Genomic DNA, 15562 nt, shown 5'->3' on the forward strand with positions numbered 1-15562 from the left:
GGAGGGGGGGGGGAGGTGGAGTGGGTGTTCGCGGTGTGTGGGGCGAAGGGGTGGGATAGTGGTGGTACCCTGCCGATGTATGATCTGCCCGCTGATATATGGCAGTAACGTGAGCAAAAATGCGGGGCCGATTGAATTACATTGAGTTACGTGTCGTTACGCAACGTATCTACGGAACGGACGGGACGGGGGGAGGGGGCGAGCGGTTCGGGTGGAATGGAATTTATAGTACGACCTTTTGGTTACGTTTGATTTTGAAAAATCGTCACCGCCAAAAATTACGAGCCCACCCACGCGCGTACGTTTTGGCACGTGCGCGTCGACCATATTTATTTGCCCCACGTGTTCTCCGTTCGTTTTGCGTGTCCCTCTGTCTCTCTCTTTCTCTCCCTCTCTCTCCTTCTTTCTTCTTCCTCTCTATCCGCCGTTCTCGCGATTTCGAACGCGCTTCCCGAAGAAATATACGGCCGGAGGAAACGACGCCGTATAATACTCGCGCGACGTTTATCGTTATGCATCCCGAAATTACGAATTAAGAACGGCACCGCTAAATAGTGTGGATAGGCGTGTGCACTCCTCGCCGCGCGTTTCACGCTAAATGGAGCGTGTCGCGGTAATTCACTTACTTTTCCGACCGCGGTATCGAACCGCGCGCAGAGCGATACCCCCGAGAGAGCGCGACTCGGCAATGCCTTGTATAGCGATACGCCCCCGCCTGCTCTCCGTTTCGGACGAGGTCGCAAATTTCGCGACAATTAACGGGTTAACGCGGAGTTTCGGAGCGTCGGGCGTTATCGAAGGGTTGCACGCCGGGCGAAACCCTTTTACGGGCGCATAGGTATATCGCGCTTACACTCCCGGCGATACTCGCGGCAATTCGGGAAGAGGAGACGAGCGACGGCACTCCGCACGGCCGCTGAAGACGAGGACGAGGCGCGACAGGAAGGAGGGCGCGGGGGGAGCCGCGGCAAAGGGTGCGGAAAGAGGGAAAAGACGAGAAGAACGAGGAGGGTTAGCCTGCTGTCGAGTGGTAGAGGGGAAACGGGCTCGTTGGTGCAAGGGGGCGAAAGACGCGTGTCGGTGCGCCGCCGAAGGAGGGTACGTGGCGAGATAGCGGTAGGAGGGGTTGGCCACGTGGCGCCGCGGCGCGCCGTTCCGGCGCCGTCGTCCCGCACACCCCGTGTGGGCTCAGTTCCACTTCAACCCCCAGCACAACGGCCCAACTGGCTGGCTGGTTGGCTGGCTAGCTGGCTGGTTGACTGGCTGGCTGTTTCTCTCTTCGTCTCCTACGAGACTCGATCGCGCCGCTATACCGGAGTATGCTGCTTCCCGGCCGATTATACCGGGCGTCCCGAAAGTACGCGATACGCTCCCTCGGTCAAGAAATTGGCAGCCGATTAGACGTCGATAAGAATTTCGCACGGTAGACACGAGAAGTCGTAAAGGTCCATTCTTCTTAGCGAGGAACGGATGCCAACTGTCCGCTACTGTCCGCTGTAATTTTCTCGCGAACGCGAACGAGTTTAAATGGGGAGCTCGCGTTGAGATAAAAGTTCCTCTTCGACGGTATCCGATTAATAAAACTCGCGTTACGGGTAAATGAAAGGCGAGGTTTGATTACTTAGTTAGACCGATAGATTAAGCTTGAAAGTTGATTCAGCGGATTCTCTTAATTCGCACCGAAATAACTTTACGTATGTTATTGTCTTTCGGCAAGTGAGGCCAAATTTCGTTCCTTTCTATTTCGTTTTAACTGCCTCGGAATGCGAGAAAAAGCGCAACTCCGATGATACGCCTTTTATATCGACCTCACTCGATTGGAACAACTACGTTCGAGTCTTCTCGCATGACCTTCGACCTATGCCCACATGATTCGCTAATAGTTAAGGTTTATATCTACTGGCGCGTCGGATCGCCTTCATGTCGTAAAGTTAAATTAGGCGCTCCGAAAGTATCGCCGCGACCTCAACGCGCTGTTCGCGATGAACGGCGCCGTTTCACGCCGATTATCGATCTTCACTTGGCCGGAGAGAAATTTCGGCTCCACGCTGCGCGAGTCCCGAAGATACTTAGAAGAAATGGCGCGGATACACGGTGTTACCAGTCTCGACGCCTCTCCTTCTCGACTGCAGAATTCAGCGAATTCGAGCGAATTCGATTCTCGAACGAATTTAAAGAATTTAAAGAACCGAGTTTCCCCTGACGCGCGCGGAAGTTTCATAATTAAAGTTGGATATTGAGAAATTTTGTCGAATTAAAAATTACGAGCTTTCTGAATGAATCATGAATAGACAACGCGATTTTACTTTAATTAACCTCTCAAGTGGGCCTTGACGGAAATTTACGATTCAGTCGCCAAGATATTCCATTGTAGAATCACGAGGAGGGCTACTTTTAATTGTACTAACTTTTAATTGTGTTTTTACGAATAATCAATTTAGGCTCGTTAAGAGAGAGAGAAGAGAATCCACGTGTTAAAGGGACACCCCATATAAAGGATACCGCGCGCGACACTGTCGTTAGATTTTTCCGCGTCATTAGGGGCATGAAAATGCCGCTCGATTAATACACACTTCTTCCGTGCCGTTGAGAAAAACGACGTTTTAATCGTGCAGTTGAGTCGAGATTCGCGTGCTACGCAACGCGAAGCGACGCGACGCCAACATTATACACACGCTAAACAGCACCGGAGGAGTATGAAGAACAATTCTGCTTTGTTACCGTACAATCGGATTAGACGTAGTTACTGCGCGAGCGACACTTGTCATTATGCATTAACCCGTAACTGCGTTTACGTGTAACTCACTTTATTTATTAACGAGTATTCTACTACGAATGAGGAACATATCGCGCGTGTCACGGAGAAGTACGAGAGAGAGAGAGAGAGAGAGAGAGAGTACATCTTCGTTAACTCGAATGCAATATTTCTTAACTCGCAAACCGCCGTTATATAGCTCGTCTTGTTTTACGTAAATCTTGCCGCTTAATTATCCTCATTACGGTAACCGCGTAATACGCGGCACACAATTCGGCATCAAAGTGGGATACTCGCCGCGCATTTAAACCTCCGATTCGCCAGCGTATTATTGTCGACATATTCGGGAACAGTTACTCTTAATTAGCGCATTAATATTTCACTCGAGACAGTCCGAATCGGTTTGTAGCAAATTGGTTAGTTATAATGTCATTAGCGTGATATGATCTTTCGTGCTTCATTTGATTACCGCGGAAACGCATAACCACTTAAAGCCTTGCTTTTCACTATGTATGTATGTATGCACAAATATTAGATACATTAAGCTCCACGACGAATAGTCGATGCTCGTTCGTTATTTCTGAGATTTTCATCGCGCGGCAGGTGAAATGTACGGCATAATTTATGTGTGTAAAAAATCTTTCGTCAAAGTTCACAAGCTCGACAGCAATGCATGCTGCAACTGTTTAATATTAATAATATTAATTTAAATATTAATAGTCGTTAATAGAAAATCGCGTATTCAGTCATCTGCAGCACGACAAAATCAGTATTTGCGATACGCGGTACGATGCAAAGTTAATGTTTATTCAAACCGACAACCATCAGACTCGCTCGAACACTCGTAATCGAGATGTAATTGTCATCTCCACGTTCTACCTCCGACATCCTCCCCCGGTTAGTTGTCCAACTCTTGTCCAGACAACGAGCCGCAGAAGTCCGTGATGCGGTCGCAAGGACGATGCGGCGAGCGCATCCTGCGCTCACGAAGTAGAACGAGTCGGCCACGAGTCGGGCAGGTCGCGGCGCATCGCGCCTCGACTCGATTCGACTCGGTTCGGCTGACGGCTTCGAGTTTTCCTCCGTCTTCCTCTTTCTCTCTCCCCCGGCTTGTCCCTCTATATACGGTTACGTCAGCATGTTTCAGCGGCTGCCGGTGCCCGAAAGTTTTCGCCTGGCGACAAGATATTTCAAGTGGTCGCCCGGTCGCTCAGTCGCGATCGTCCTGCGCTGAAATATTGGACGGCTCTTTCTTGCAGCCGCATATTCTTCCTCAACCTCCTCCTCCTCCTCCTCCTTCTCATGCTCCTCCGCCTTCTTCTTCGCCTCCTCTTCCCACCTCCGGCGCACCCCGGTGCTGCCGCCACTCTGCAACCCCCACCACCCCCTTCGTCCCTGTCATCCACCATCTCGCGCGACCTTCTTTTTCTTCCCGGCTTCCTTCTTTCCCGCTCCCGACCTCTTCCTCCGCCGTCTAACGTCTTTCCACCCCGCTCGCCACCCCCGTCTCCTCCTGGTCCACCCCACTGACGTCTTCTTTTCGGGCGCCTTCGCGCAAGAACTTCACGACTTATGACTCGCGTATTAAGTCCGGTGGAGCCCCGGCTATCCGCCGTTAACTACCCATGAATGAGTTACACTCGGCCGACGCTAATTTCCCAGATTGTCCAAAAGGGACGTAAAGTGTCTATTAATCCGCGTAACGAGGACGATGCCGGTGCCGGGGGTGTTTCCCGAAGGGAGAGAGATACGAGGCTCCTTTCCGGTCCAGCACGAAGAACGATGGATGAGAGGGGGAGGAGGAAGACGGGAGAAACGATGCCGAAGAGAATCATGGTGCGACCGCGTCGCAGACGCATCCTCGGGTTACTTAATCGCGGACATTTAATGGCGCGCAGCCACGAACACGCGCGGTTGAACGCGACGCAGCCTTCGTCGCAACGAATTTTAAAGGCGAGACCAAGGCGCGCCGGCGAGATTGACGCAAGCGCGGCGATGAAACGTGAATGACACGTGCAAAACGACAGACAGACCCGGCGAAAACACATGTTTTATTATGGCACTGACGTCGAGATTTTTAAGAGGAATCGCGAGATCTCTCGTTCGTCTCTTCACATGCATAATGATTACGTGGCGCGCAGAGAATGTCGGAACAGAGAGAGGCCGTCTTACGGCGCACATGGGACGTGTATTAAAGTCGTTTGAATATCTTACGCTACAATGTGGAGTTTTCCACGTTTCTCGCGTTTCTCCAGAATTCAAAAATGCATTACTCTCGATAGACGCAAAAACGCTGAGGAGACCTTTCATTGTGATGTGTGATATTTAAATCGTTAAAGTTCGCTCCGATTAAAAAATGTACCTCTTTTCCTTCCAATATAAGTCTCGCGAGGATTTTTATTTCGCTTATTTTTTCGTCGTCATATTTCTCGAATCTTAAAATAATCCGTATAAATAATAAACGATATATTTAACAATACGTTTACGGTGCTACCTACGATATCTTTAAATGCGTTGATATAATAAGTTATTCTTTTATTATATCTTCGAATAACAAGGCTTGAAGTTATTACACAAGATTCTATAAAGGAGAGACGTTATATAATTAAGAAATATGACTTATATAAAATAAGATGTAAGTTAGCAACACACATACACACATACATTCTCGAATTGGGTCAATTACGCTTATTCTGAGTAACAATGAATTTAAGGAAAATGCAGGTGCTGATCGACGCTACATAATTATTCCAGTAAGACACCTAAAATGTGTGCGCCCGTCACTTTTCAGGTAAACTGCCCAATTAATGTCATCTCAAATTTTAGAAACAGAACAGTAGTTTCCTATATTTGAACTTGTGACATCCTTCTCCCTTTATCTAAACGTCACACAATGACACCGACTGCCCCAATTTTTCCAAAACGACGCGGATCGCGAATTAAAAATTCATATTATTTTTTCCTCTGTATAATTTCTGAGAGCACGCTAAAAGATAGGGTGGAAAAATAAAAAATATTACAGGTAGAAAAATAATTAAATATCAAGAAAAATATGCGACTTAAACTATTCGCGGTATTTCACGTCACGCTATTCGTACACGATTCCCAGCGCGTCGTAAGATCACCGGAGTCTACGGGACCCTAGGTTGGAGTCCTAAAGTTAAGAAGCACGACGATCAGGACGTTAACGCTCCATCTCCAGGTCTCCGGCTTGTGCGAGAGGCGCCGAAGGGGATCGTTCGATACTACACGTCGTTTCGAGAGCCAGAACGAGTCGGGCCTCGGCGGAAGGACGACGGGGACGGCGACGACGACGAGGGTGGGAGGATGGGAGGGCGGCGGGTTAGCTCCTTCCGTGGCTCCGCGTCCTTCTTAAAGGACGACGGAAAACGCCGGGCGGAACAAAGTAGTTGGCGCCGATTAAACAAATCGCATTATAAGTTAGCCTCTGCTGGCTGCACCAAACTTACCAACTCGCTTTATATTAAGACGAACCGCCCTCCAGGACACCCTCTAGGATACCCTCCGGGCCGCGCCACGCTTGATCTGAGACCGGCTATAAACTTCAGAAATGGCTCTTCTCCTCGTTCTTCCCTTCGGTCTCGCCCTCCTCGTGCTCGAGCGCCGATAGTGGGGGAGGATATAATTGTTTAATTGAATTTATCAGGACGACGCTCGTAGATTTGTCAAGGCTGACAGTTTTAGTCCTTCGTCGTCGTCGTGCTGCCGCCAGCCGACTCCTCACCCCCTCGACTAATCGCGCGCGGGCCTACGTCTTATAAGACGACGTCAGGACGTCATTCTTTACTTCTTCCGAATCCGCTCCGAAGTCTCGGACCATCCGGCTGGCGATCTATTACTCCTAATTAGCGCGCGTCGCTGCGAGAGCACTAAGTTCGTCTTCGTTTACCAAGGGAATCCTTTGAACTTTGAACCTTATGACCTGACGAGAGACTGAGTTACTTGAGGAGTGGCCGCCTTTCTTTATCCTGACGGATGAATGTTTGATCTCGGCGTGACGCTCGCGCAATTGACTGCGATTTTAATGGCGCGCGAATGCGAACTCCGCTAGGCGATTAATAGTTTCTATATCAGTCAGATCTGGCGCGACTCACGTGGAAAATATCATTCCTAAGCCATCCGCCCTATGTGTCTATCACCTCACGTCTAATCAGCCGGGTGATTAAAATTGCCCAAATGCCGGTCGCTCCGTCAGAACGAAGGGACATTTGAAAAAAAAAACGCGGAATACATTTTCAATGAATTAGCTTCCCGGAATATTCGAGTGATGGTGACGATTGTTTCTCGAGGATATTTCGCGTGGAAATCTCGACGCCGCACAGTGGAACTAGTTTACCATTTTTTTTTTTCAATACTCAATACCTCCGTAAATAAGTTTGGGATTGAGCGATAAACATTTATGTTTGCTAAAATAATATCTTTTTGATTTATTTTCGATAGAATAAAATAAATCTTGTGCATATATATATATATATATATGTCTTGATAACGTAACATGTAATAACGCAATTTTCAGATTTCTTTTTAATAAATTTTATTATTTAAAATCATATAATTTAACGCATTTAGTTACCCTGGGAACGTATGGCATTTTACAGTAAAATTATATCGCCTAATAACTAATCTACAATAAATACTTTTCCGAGATTATTCGACTTCAAGTGGTTCTTTTGGAAACCTTCGTTCCATTGTGCACTGCTTCGCTTTGTCTTTCGCGCGAAGTAGGAATTCGATTACTTCCACCTGAATCTCGATACGTGTTAACTTTGTCTTCCGATTATGACTTAAGACGAATGTTTAACGCGCCGATCGCAATAGCCTAAAAACACATTATAAAACGACGTTAGACAGGAGCACGGCTCCTGTCTCTCTACATTGTAGGGTGATTGAAATCCACTCTAAAATTTAAAGGCATCAATATTAGACTGTCGTAAAAGTTACTTTACGACAGCGAAACCATCAAAACTATCGAGCGGCCTGATTGCGTTTTCGCCGTTTTACAATCCTCATGAACGACGCCGGCGAAGTGCGCGAGCATTATCGTTTTCAACTCGATTATCGTGATTCCGCGATGACTGACTGCAGCCGAACGCATACTGCGCAATGACATTTATCTAAAAACTTTTTCCCCGAATACGGCGTGCTCTATCTGCGCGACATAAATCTAGCAGAAACGAGTGAATCGATAGATCGGGCGTATTTCGGTTTAGTAACTGCCCCGGGAATGCTTGAACGTTGCAAAATGAAATCGTTGCGAAATTTCGATGTCCAAAATCGAAGTATTAATTGAATTCGAGTAACGTCGGTTAATGAATGTATTGTGCCTCGCTTATCGAATATTCTTGTCTAGAAAGAAGGGTTATTATTTTCTAACGGTAAGAAAAATATAATACAAAAAAATATTTGCGAGATCAATATTATAAAGACATATAATATAGGAAACAATTGAAGAATCAAAATTACGTTTATAAAAGTATGCAGAACTCCGTCACAAATTACGGATCGTGTAAAGTGGGCTCTTTAAAATATAAACAGACCTCGAATTTCATAAGCAACTTAAAGCAAAAGTAATTTAGAGTATCTGAAGCGTTCGTATAAAAAAAAATCTCGTGAAAGCGACGTTATAGGTGGGATCGAAACTGCAAAATGCACAGCAGGATCACGCGATCGCAGGTCTTCCGAAGCGGCCTTATAAATCGAACGAATCAGTCGCTTATTCATGTTTCAGACGGATTCATCGGCCATGTCATCCTTAGTCACTCTCGCGCCATCGCTCATACTCGTCCGTCGAGACGAAAGTTTCGCGAGTAAAAAGGAATTTCAGCTCGGGGCGAAGGAAGGGTGCATCGTCCGCGCGGATTCTTTTGTAAGAACGCCCGCCGACCGTTGTCGGTGTGCGACGTACGTGATTTCTCGGGCGCGCAATCGCGGTAACTCGATATCGGGCTCATAAATTTACATTACGTCGAGAGATACGATTGTATCCTCGGAACGCATTTCAGCGATGTTAACAATGACAACCCTTCGAAATCGCAGCTCGCTAATGGCTGAGAAAAATCGTGCAGTTGAAGAGACCCTTTGCGAAAATTATCGCTGTCTGACAAAGCAGTTCTGGGCATTTCGACAGTTAATTTAATTAAGAGCGCTTTGCTGAACTTGGATATCGGATCATCTGACGATAAGTCAACGTGTATTTACCGCAGTGATATGTTCGTCGACACGATCGATTTTTGACACGGATAAAATGAGGAAAAAACACCGATATAGTGGTAACAAAATAGTGATGATTCAGCAATATAATATCGTTAATTAAATAATCAACTGTCTCCCGCGCGTATCTTCGAACGCAAACAAGCGCGACTCGACCTCGGTTTCAAAACCGCTTCATGCAGAATACCAAAGTTTCATTTAGTGAAATATTACAATGCAGCATTTTATAGCAACGTCACGTACTCGTGCTAACGCGAGAATACGCGTTCTCCCGTTAACGAATGATACCAATCTGGACTACTCTCAGAAATCGGGCGGGAGCACTTTAATTTGCTCGTAGGTAGATAGGTAGAGGATAGAAATAGAGAGAAAGAGAGAAATCGACGAATGGAAACGAGACAGAGCAACCGGAAAATGTGCGAGAGAACCGGGATAGTGAGAGGCGCGGATAGGCGGCGCGAATGGATCGTTGTTGCCATGACAGTCTTCTCTCGGACGAGGGAGAGTGGATGTATCATTCTTCGTGCGGTTCTCGATTCCTAAGATCCTACGTATCCTCATCATCGCCTAAAGAGCTACACCGGTTTCCGAATGTAATCGCGAGGAAAATTTCGCTGTGATTTGAAAGCATAAATTTGACGTGTCGAGAATGTTTCGATTTTCGAAACGAAGAAGCACTCAAGCTGCCGCATCGTTTATTTCGTTAATAGTTGCTATTATTACTTAGCATCGTCACCGCAAAATAACGGTATTATTAATGAGCCAAAAAGCAACGATTAATATAACAGTAATTGAATTTTTGAATTTATTATTAGTAGACAATATAGATCCGATCAAGCTTACGACTTCGGTAACGATTTTTCGAAGTTGATTATAAACGCGCACGATAATATGATCAGGTTTATAATAAGATTCGATAACGCGGACGGGCAAAAATTCGGACAAGTAAAAATCGATAGTATCGCGATTATTCTCGGCGCCGGCATCGCGATTATTCAAGCGCGCTAAGAGAACGTTGTCGATTAGCATTTTCGTCCCGTCGCGGTGAAGTCAATGATGTTAAAGGCACAGGCAGTTTCACGTGGCACCGCGTTGGCGCTTTAAGGAGCTATGAGCTTGAATACCGTTTGAAAAGCTTTAAAAGTGAGTGAGCGAGCGAGTGGGTAAACAAACGCCGGGGTTGTTTACCCTTCTGAGAATGTAGACTAGAGCAGGTTGGCCCGAAGAGAGAGAGCCGGAGGCATCCGCGTTGCGTACTTTCCTCCGCCATGACCTATCCTATTTCATTGTCCCCGATATTTCCACGATCTCTCTTTCTTTCTTTCTTCCCTCCTTTTTTTCTCCTTCGACTACCCTCGTCAAAAACCCTGTCTCTCACGAATGTGGAGATATTTCCACGACTGAGACGGTGATTGTTCATTGATGATCCCCGATCAATTAAGCGGCGATCTCACATTCTATCGCTGCTGTCGATAAGTGACTAATTGAGAAGCAGAAACACGCCGGTCGCATCTATTTTTCATCGTCCTCCCCTGTTATTCCGTCTCCCGCTTCATTCTTTATTTTGGGACATATCGACGCGCGTATTGAAATCTCGCGGGTCGCGCGCTCGCCCTTTCGCGCAATGTCGAAGGGCGGCCTCGCTTGTCCTTTCCCCTTATGAGAGAAGGCATTCCAGATGACGTCGCAAAACGCGTCATTAAGGGAAGGAGAGCAAGTGTTGCTTAGGAGCGACGGTGAAGATGACGACGAAGACGACGACGGATAGCCGATGTAATTATTTCAAGGCCACTGAACGCGCGATCGAGCGAGGCACTTCGCATCGGATCATGCTGCTCCAGTGATCCTGAGGCGTCGCTAATCTCCGATCCTTCCCGCGAAAGCGCACGTAGGACCTTCCCTGCTTCCTTCCTTCCTTCCTTCATTCCGTCTTTCCTTCCTTCCTCTCTCCCTCCCTTCTTTCCTATACGTACCGATAATCGTCGCGACATCGAGCAGCGTTATCCGCTACCGATTTACCTAGACGGAAGAGACGCAGCGCGGAAGTTCACTCGGCAGCTCGCCGACAGTCGAGGGAATTAACGCCCCGGGGATTCGTCGTGTCGTGACTTTATCGCGCGCGATCGCACAATCGATACCTGTCGGGCTGCGAGACGACGACGCGGGCGCGACGATAAGGCCCGGGCTTGTCGCGCGCGCTTTATCGGGATTAACGACTTCTCGCGCGCGCTTCAAGGCGGAACGGAGGCGCCCGTTTAGTCGGCTAACCGATTAAACGAGGTGTCGAGCGCGATGTAAAATCTAGCGCGACACTCGCACGACGGAATCAGAAAGAGTACCCCGGATTTTCCTTAACTTCTCCGCTTCGACCGGTGTGCCCGAATTGTCAAGGCTCTCACAGACACTCTCAAATCTCCGAACCCCTCGTACTTTTAGGAATCCAGAGCAATTTTCTTGGATTTCTGATTTTCTCAAATTTTCCTTGGATAATACTTATCTATACATTTTTCTCAAGTTTTCGCAATTCTGAAATCTCTCGCGCGATATCAATGAATAATATTTTATCTTACATTCAAATCAATCATAATTTTAATTATATCCGTTCATTATAGATCTATAGAATTCGTTTCGATTTATTATAACCTTGGTTATATCTCGTAAATTATGGAGATATAACATTATGGAGATTTAATTCTGCAAAAACCGTAAAAAGTCACAATGATTATTAATCGCTAGTAGGAGAGTGTAACGCGAATGCTAATGCGAAAATTAAGTTAGGCAAGTCGATTAATACGGTTCGATTTGCGTCTATCCGCCGTAACTGGTTCGGGCGTGTTTAAGGACGTCGTTAGGTGAGGTATAATAAGGCAAAGGTGAACTCAAAGTTCGCTATTAAGCGCGCGACTACGCGCGAGCGCGATAAATTTCCTGAAGACATCGAGCATACTTAAGTTATAAGTTATAAATTACAAGTCTTCACACGCTCGGTTAAGTTTCCAGGAGACCGTAATTAAAGGGTAAGATTTCTGTGAGGCTGTTTCGTCGCGAGATAATTATACGTCTGACCTACTTTCGACGCTTTACGTCAACATCCCCTTTCAAGATCGGAATAATTTATAAGCGTATCTGCACATGACATATAATTTTTAATGGCGCACAGTCGCACTGAGCAATACTATATCCGTGATATATCACCTTCGAATTTCTCTCTCTCTCTTTTTCTCTTTTTCTTCTTCTTCTCTCTTACACGTACTGTCTTTATACAGGATACTTATATATCCGATATTTTTCTCAGAATCCGTGATGTGCAGATAAAATAGGTAAAATTGAACAGAAAAGTCACGTACCATTTTGCAAAATTCACAATAGTTAATAAGGAATTCATTAATTTGTACGAGCTAATGAGCGTACGGGAAATAGTAGGCCGGACTCTGTATAAAGAAAAATGTTTTTTTTTAATGACTTATTTATGAAGATCTCTTAGCAACGATGAATATCAACTGATAACGAGAATCATGTTTCTTTTCGGCGCGCAGCTTTGTATGCCGCTCGCTGCGTTACTCCGCCTCAAGAAATCAGTTGATACTCATTATTGCAAGGAGACCTTCAAAAATAAGTCATTTTTCTTTATACAGAGTTCGGCCTACCGCTTCCCATGCTCATTAGCTGATTAATTAATTCCTTATTAATTATTGCGAATTTTGAAAAATGGTATATGACTTTTCTGTTTAGTTTCATCCGTTCTATCTGCACACCGCGGATTCCGAGAAAATTATCAGACAACCTGTAGATGTCTCAGAGTAGGAGACAATCTTTTACCGATACGAAAGACAATAACGGTAAGATAACAGAAATTGCGAATCACTCGTATCGTGCAAGGATGATGCATGTGAATATCCGTCAATCCGGATGTTTCGGAGCGTTACCGCTCCGCCACCGATCATCTCTCGAATGAGGGACGGACGAGGTCGTGGTGCAGTTGACCGTCATTCGATGCCTGCCAATCACCGGGAACAGCGCGTTCCGATTGTTCGCGGTGCAATTACGAGGGTAGACGTAAAAAAGGGGGTTAGGGGAGGCAGGGTGGAAGAGAGAAAGAGCTGTCACGTGTCGCGGCCACGGCGGAGCGTCAAACAAATGACTCCCCTCAATTTGGCACATTCAGCGTGTAGCTTGTTGCGTGCCCATTCATCCCGCGATACCTCATCTCGCGCGTCAGGTCGTATGCTCTTGCTATCCCCTCCCCCCCCCCTCCTCCTTCTCTGACCGCCCTAACACGTGCCTTTACGCATGTAACTCGCGCGCACTTGTAAATACATCGTTCTGTTACAGCGATCGTACGACGCTTGAAGGCGCGCGTGTGTGTGTGTGTGTGTACAATTTTGTACATCGAATATACCGTCTGGTCAGGAATATAAAACGACTCCATTGGCACATTAATAAACTGGTATTGACGATATTATTTTCCCTAACTTGTAGATAAATAAATTTGCCCTGATTTACTTCATCCGCGCGTTATCTTCGTATCACGTCTGGCAATGAGAAAAATCACGAATGATAAGAAATCAATAGGAGTTATTCGACAAGTGAAAATTCTTTCAAGGAGATGAAAAGCTTTGAAACGAGAAACTGAGGGTATAATATGTGAAATACGTTATACGTTGTACATTATCCGAGTCTCTCCCGTACTAAGGAGTAAAAAGTCGACTGCAAATTCTCCGACGGATCCTCCTCTAGCCGAGAGGAAACGCGATAGTCGCCGTCGGGACACACTGCGAGCGATACACACGCGCAAAGAACACGACATAAAGCGAGCTCGTGCGCGCGCGCGCGCGATACACCGTAAACGGGTACACCGAAAACGCCGGGACGAAGTAGCGGCGGTCTCGTCGGCGGTGTTGTGTACACTTATTTAGCGTGTAAACACTCACGGGGTTTGCCAGAGGAGCAACAAGTGCCCACTGATACCACCGAGAGTAGCTGGCTTTACACCTCGCCCGTACACAGGATACACACGGAAAGTCGCCGACGGAGGCGCGCCCGCACTCGAGCTGAATACCTCGAGTATTCTGGCGAAGTAAGAAGCCACCATGACCGGAATTCTCGCCTCGATTTAGCGCCGTCCTCGACACTTAACGCGCGATCCCCATGATCTCGAGATTTATCGGCGGCAGAACGACGATCGCGTTTTAACGTCGAGTCGGAGTAGGAATGCACTCGACCGCACTCAGCGACGAATCGCTTTTCTCCAGACATTATCTCGTGAAAATTTTACTTGTCGCGAAATTGTAAAGGACTACTTAATAATTACGTCAAGCTAAATTTGAATATTTTGTTTCCCTTTCCAATATTACGTAACATGTAGAATTACTCCCCTGTTGATACATAGAATAAGAAAAATAACTTATAACCATATTGTGAGTAATAATTATTAAACTGCACACTATTATTTTTTTCTAAGATAAAAATAATTTGTAAGCATGTAATATCAAATTATTTAAATGAAATTAATATTTTATCTTATAATTTTGATCAGCAAAAGTTCTGTTTTTAAAAGAATAAATATTAAAAAATTAACATTTTGATTATTAGCACAAAACTGTCAGAACTTAGACATTTTCAAATGTAATCAAATGTGTTACGAATGCAAACAAAATAACCATGCGCATCCATATTTATAAGTTATACCACCTAATATGATGTTCCACGGTCTTGACGATCTCCCTCCCCGCCATCACAGACCATCACGCAAACTAACAGACCTCCCTCTCGTAGTGTGACGTAATTGTTGAATAGCCTCTTAAAGTGACCGCTGTATTTCGATTATTTTCAGGATGTATCGTCGTAACTGTAAATAACAGAATTTCGAATACCGCGTCTCGCGCCGGTGTAAAATGAGAGTCGCCCAGTCACATTGTACGATAAATTATTATTTTTTTCTCTCTGCCACCGCGAGAGAGTATTATTTCTCGGTCATAAACACTTCGGCCACGCGGACCTCGATTTCTGGCGTATTGTTTTACCGTGAATCTACGACATTAATAAATACCAGCGGAACTGTGAACGCTACGCGCGCACGCCTCGCGATAAAACCGCGTGTACGCGCCCCGTCCTTCGTCACGGACGAAGGGGATCTATATTTCCCGCGAATGGCAGCCCATCTGGTCCGAGAGAAATTATATTAAGTGCGCCGGGCGAGTTGATCGATTTTCGCGCGACGAATGCCGGAGTGCTTCGACGTTATGTATGGACGCCATAACGGGAGAGCGTCTTCTCGCTCCTCGGCCGGGATCGCCGCTAAGCAGGATCTCCCGCTGGCGGTTTTTGGCAAGAAGCCTCCGCGTCTCGTTTCTCGTGGCGAGAACAGGAGTGGACGACGGTGGACCCCGATATCGTGCGTCGACACTGCCAACAGGCTACTTTCCCGCGCCGGAAATACGGGGTCCCGGTGGACACCCGGCGATTCGAGCTTCCTATTGCTGTCGCGATCATTCCGCGCACGGCGTTATAAATCGGCGCTCGTGTACGGCTTATAAAGTTCGCGTTTGTGGAACGGGATATCGGAAGGATACGCTG

General features: G+C 46.4%; 1 protein-coding gene across 3 annotated transcripts in view; it reads right to left on the minus strand.

Annotated features, from left to right (window-relative positions):
• LOC106748843 (forkhead box protein O) overlaps window positions 1–15562 on the minus strand; it is a 193876-nt gene that overhangs the window by 9388 nt on the left and 168926 nt on the right. Inside the window, exon 8 of one of the 3 annotated variants that reach the window (XM_014627725.1) lies at window positions 14678–14834. The exons of the other annotated variants lie outside the window; for them this stretch is intronic. The gene's annotated coding sequence lies outside the window, so the exon portion shown is untranslated. The remainder of the gene's footprint in view (window positions 1–14677; window positions 14835–15562) is intronic. 3 annotated transcript variants of the gene reach the window in all.

Source organism: Dinoponera quadriceps, unplaced genomic scaffold (assembly GCF_001313825.1).
Source record: "Dinoponera quadriceps isolate SergipeBrazil2010 unplaced genomic scaffold, ASM131382v1 scaffold1889, whole genome shotgun sequence".
NCBI classification, from domain to species: domain Eukaryota; kingdom Metazoa; phylum Arthropoda; class Insecta; order Hymenoptera; family Formicidae; genus Dinoponera; species Dinoponera quadriceps.